Source organism: Rhyacophila brunnea, unplaced genomic scaffold, assembly GCF_057557595.1.
Source record: "Rhyacophila brunnea isolate RB1 unplaced genomic scaffold, BYU_Rbru_1.0 scaffold_23, whole genome shotgun sequence".
Classification (NCBI taxonomy): Eukaryota; Metazoa; Arthropoda; class Insecta; order Trichoptera; family Rhyacophilidae; genus Rhyacophila; species Rhyacophila brunnea.
In genome coordinates this window covers 30,203,955-30,209,954 of record NW_028232893.1, presented here as the reverse complement: position 1 = coordinate 30,209,954, position 6,000 = coordinate 30,203,955, and positions in this window count along the sequence as shown.

The following is a 6,000-nucleotide window of genomic DNA, read 5'->3' as shown; positions in this document are numbered from 1 at the left end:
ATATGTATTAGCCCTGAAACAAGCACTACTTGTAGCACTACAAAACACACTTAACTATTAATAAAATAATGTGAAACATGCATTTGCAAACTAACCAAGAAATAGATTTTTGTTGCTTCAATATATCTGGCGCAGAAATCATTTAAAAGTGTTTCCACATGACGAACTTATTTTTTTTTTTTAATTTTGATTTCCAAAGCTCCAATTTTTTATGAATGCCTTCACTTTGTCTTTTTAAATCAGTGAATGCATTAGTGGTCCTTGCATTTATTTATTCACTCATTTTTTTTATTATCGTTCGTTATTCCTAAAAAAATTGCCCCATTATGATTTGATCCTTTTATTTTATTTTTTCACGAGATAGCTAGCGCGCTTCACAATAGTATGGAAGTGAGGTATTATAAAATTATTGAGATTATTGCTTGTGTAACTACATAAATAATCGCTATTATTATTTATATTTGTTGCACTAATTTCATTGAAAAAATAATTAATCTAAGTATATTTTAGCTAGGATATATATTTTTTATTAGTTTTATCTCCAAAAACACTTTTTAAAATGGAGGACCAATCGTTTTTAGAGGAAAACTATGCGGAGTGTATGTCAGATATTCCCAGTGACTGTGAAGATATCGGAAATTTTAGTGATATTGAAACAGACTCGTTTGCTCCTTTGAGAACACGCCCACGTACAACATATTTCGCGAGTGATTCTGAGGATCTCCGCCGAGAGAGAACAAGCTATTTGAAAGATTATCAGGAGTAACATTTATTGTGAGTAACAGAGTGATAATTTAAGTCATGAAGCTAGATCTAAAAAATGAGTGGACATAACCATGTCGGAGTTAAAAAAGTGGTTCGGGTTGGTGATAATAATGGGAATTGTCAGAAAAGCGACTCAGTCTTATTGGTCGACAAATCCACTTATAGAGACTCCCATATTTTCGAAAACTATTTTCAAATACTGCGATATTTACATTTCACTAATAATGAAAAATGAAATTTCACGATTTTTTGTTGAACATAAAGTTTGGATCGAGTATATACAGACATCTGAATCAATTGATGTTGCGGAAACGCATGCACCTTCTATATCTTCTGATACAGATTCAACCCATAAAACCAGTGCACCTACTTCATTACAAAGACTCTCTGGCCGTATAAAACTACATCAAATATCTCCGAAATTTTCAGTCACAATCAAATATTTCCGCAACTAATAAACGTTTAAGAAGAAAGTGTGAAGTGTATTCCTCACATAAACTTTGAAAAGAACCTATTTACATGTCCAAAGAGTGTAAAGTACCTCTACATCTACATATTGGTAATTGCTTTTCTTATCATTTAAAAAAGTGTATTAGTTGTTAGTTCATTTTACATTCATATTTTTATAAACTATTTCAAATAATTTCAGTTTTAGTGTTTAATTTGTTTTAAATCTACTCGTACACTATATTATTATGTGCCAATAATTATTTCGTGCCTAGCCAGTTATCTAAAGGTATTATCCATAAGATTGAGTGTTCATTCAAATATTTTTGTGGAATATAAGTAGATGTTTGTTTTACAATTTATTGCTCATAGATTTTGTTTTATGATTTTTTACGCACGCCTCTGCACTGATATTGGATTGTCTCGATTCTTACAAAAATACCAAATTGTAATAAGCGGTGGGAATGTATATGCGTGCATTTTATTTAATTGAATTTACTCGAAAATATGCACGCCACTGCACTGCCTCGGCCATAAAACTCATAAAACCAATAAATCAGTCCATAAGTGTTCGTTCGGGAATGAATGTGCATTTATTTTTAAACACTTCACAGTTTGTGTGAAGTCTTTGTTATTTTATTATATTTGATAATCAGAGATATGAGTAGCTAGCGCTAAAAATGAATTGATACGTATTCTATAGCGGTGTAAAACATTTTGTATTTGAATATTTTATTACATTTTTTAATTAAAAAATAATATATTGTGATTGCTTTATATCAATAGGCTGTTTCCTATTCATTATATTTAACAAATTGAACTAATCTAATAACATATAATAAACAATTTACGAAAATTTACAAATTATATACTTTACCTTTATGGAACGCAGGCCAGAGGTTGACAAGTGTTGAATAAATGACACAATTTGATGCATTGATATATTTTAAGTATTTTCTGAAAATTTTATTGAAATATATCAATAGGTTCAAAAGTTATATCATTTTTAACTTCGCGATCGAAATTTGTTGATTTTCATTTAAAAATACCGGATATCGGTGTAGGTACGTCGCGGAAATTCGCGGACCGTATAGTGTTAAGACAATGATATCGATTATTATCGTATTGGTATGGTTTATCTTTTTATTAAGAATTTATAGTAAAGTAAAATAATAATTTGGATGTCGTTTTTTTCTCTAAGGTTTATATCGACCAAATTGAAGTAGGTACTAACCTACATCCACCTATTTTCGGTTAGCCGTGTCAGATCACCAACGCCTTTGAGATTGCAATATAGGTAGCTATAAGTACATATAATATTTATTTGGGCGACTTAAACCTACCCACTGTAATAGGTACCTACAGTTTAAAGAGTGCATGATCCCAGCCGCAAATATCGAGCGCCTTTTGATAGGTAGGTATAGCAGGTGTCAAATGCGAATAAATAATAATAATCAGGCGAACGTTCCGTGGCTTACAAGAAAAAATGATGTTGCGCGACACGTTGCCTCTCTGTGTGGACAAATGAGCAACGTCGACAAGTAGCAACACCTTCAATTTTATTACCCTATTCCGAGACATAGTCGTTAAATTTTATGAGGTTGGCGACAAAAGTGTCCGGTGTAGTCTCACTTTTAGGATGAGTTTGGGTCGAAACACCGAAGGCCGAAATTCCGAATGGCTGGAATCCCGAAGGCCGAAATCCCGAAAAATAATTAAGAGATTCAGAGAAATAAAAAAATGGATTTTTGTCTCTCCTGTAAAAAATTGCGCAATCGCAACACTTATCTTGAATTGCGCAAATTTGACAAAATGTATGATTTTTGGTTTCTCTTACATATTATTTCATATTTCATACATCTATGAGTCAAAAATTAATACGCTAAACGTTCCATATAATATTATTATTTTTTCCAGGTAAAAATAGTTTCGTAGTGACTTTTTTTTGAAAAAAATATGTTTCTTTACTGATAATAAAATCCCATCAATATTTTTTCATTTATCATAATATTATGTACACTACCGTGTTTATTCATTTAAAATAAATAGGTCAGGAACGGCTGATTCTATACAAATATGTCTGTATTTACTTAGAATGAGGAAGTATTTTTTTTTAAAGCATAAGCAGAAAGAAATAACATTATAAGAAAATTAATTTTATAAATATAAAGAAATATCTAAAATATTCTCACCTATATAAATTGAATGGACAGATTTATGGGCATGTGGAATGACTATATAGGTAGGAGTGGCGTGCAGTGATTTCTAACTGAGGCCATGATTATGAAGGAAAAAAATATTGGTAAAGTATCAACCATGACCCTCACATTTTTAAGTGGACCCCCTATACTGCCTTTCCAAGGAAGAAGGCATGACTCGAAAAATTTGTGAAATTGAGTTAAGGCTTAATTACGTTGGCAGACGCTCAGATCCAATCAGATCCGACGATCCATACCGACCGTCGTGACCAACGTCTTTACACTATAAGCAATTACACGCAACAATTCGACCGCGTTGGTCCTTGCTTTTGATTGGTTTAAAATAAACATAGTGTTGTTATTATTAAACATATAGGTTGAGCGAAAACTATTTCTTCGTTAGATTGGTGGCTACACTGAACAGTTTTCCCGCGCAATTTTTCGTCAAAACTCAGCTGTCGAACCTAGCGGGCGCGTGTTCAGATATTTTCGTACGTTCTCGGCAATCTTCGCTTGATAATGAATGGATCGTGACAGACGAAAATAGGATTTGTTCCAATTTGCTCACGATCCTGGAAAACCATAGATAATAGATTTTGGGAATCGTGGCAGACGATGGGGCCAGAAGCAATCTGCCAATGTAATTTGAGCACAGTGAATGCCATCGGTTAAGGCTCATTTAGACGGGCGATCATCCGCTGTGAATTAAACGCTGGCATTCATTTTTTGTTGACACGACGTGTCACTGAAAGTGAAATACTCAATTCATTCCAAAATGACGTAAAGTGAAATTACGCTGCAGGTTGGTATTCAAACAATTTGTGATTGTTATATTAATGCAGAAATTTCATCGAGAGAAAGAAGAATAGGAAAAGAGTCGTTGGTGGATAAAACCATCAACTAATATACTAATAATATATATGGGTGATGCGACGTAATATCGTGGGGATATGACAGTACTCAGAGGAGCAGTGCGCATGCGCAGGACTTTTGGAATCATCCGCAGTGAACACAAAATGATCAAAAAGTAGAACCAGTTGAACTTCATTCACTTTTGATTCCGAATGATTAGGTGATTCGTTGATGATTGTGCGTTTACACGGGTCACTGGGCATGATTCATCTGCGATGATCGTCAAAGGGGACTTTCGGTAACTTTATACACTCTGTTATAAAAATATAATGTTATAATAACGTAATTGGGGAATTAAATATGTAACAATTCACATTTTAATGCTTTCAGATACATATTTATTAATTAATAGATACAGTTGAAATAATTGTAAATTATCAAAACAAATGTCTTAAATTTCAAACTTCGTATTTTTCCGCTAGGTGCCTCTGGTAGGTAAAGACATCACCTTAAACCGCGGTTATAAATAAAATATTCAAAAATTTCAAATTATACATATTTATATTTTTATAAAAATCGATGTCATTTAAAATAAATATAAAAAATAACAAAACTATGTATTAGTTAAAAATCTCTTCATTACATTCGACAAACTCGATAAACTAAATTTTAATAATAAATATGACCATAAAATAATATGGGATCCTTTAACAAATTCACATTTTATCTTTGACTTAAAATAAAAAATATTGGTAATATTTTCATATACATAATAATATATATTATTTATCTCAAATTTCAAGCTTCGTATTTTTCCGCTAGGGGCCTCTGGTAGGTAGAAACTTTGCCTTAAGCCGCGCGGCCATCATGGGACTGTCATGCTGTTTATCAACCTAAAAACTTCTGAAAACAAGTTTTTTTATCAATTCGACAATATTAACAGCTGTTTCGGGCTATGTACCCATCCTCACAATACTAGAACATAAAACGAAAAGTATCTTGTGTCGTGTCTAAAGAAAGTATAAAAAGTATCAGTCAAAAAGTACATCAAATAATTAATAGCCCCTGTACACGTGCACGGATTTACTTGCAGCAATAGTGCGTATTTTAAACTATCGCGATAATAACTGTTTACACGTAAAAGTGCTGACTATCTCGCCAATCTCATTCTTCAAGAGTAAGCGAGACGCAATGTTATCATTATTTGTTAGTATTTGATAGGTGGTGAAAATCGATTTACTTCAAAATGAGTCTCTGCGCTGTGTAGTTGATTTTTTTTTCGACAGGTTCGCTACTATCATTCTACTGCGCAGGCGCAGATATAGCACAGTCAAACTGTCGCTTGCAAATTCGGAAGCTTCTGAACTTTTTTGATTCATGCATGCATGTTTGCAATTTGCACGATAATACTTGTTTACACGTACATTTTTTTGTTATGGCTGCGAATTCGTACTGTCAGCAGTAAATCCATCCACGTGTAAACAGAGTCGAACTGAAGTTTGTTAATATTTTTAATTTATCAATAATTTAGTTACCGAGCGTTCTTATAATATTACTGGCATCATTTTGGCGCCCCCTATGCTCCTGTAGTGCCTCAGCGCCCAGGGCGATCGCCCTATTCGCCAGCCCCTGGATACGGTCCTGTGCTCCGCATCCACAACATCGTATGGACAGCACGCCACTCGTAGGTAGGTATTTATTTCGTGGCTTATTATTTATAGTGTTTATCGCACCTGCA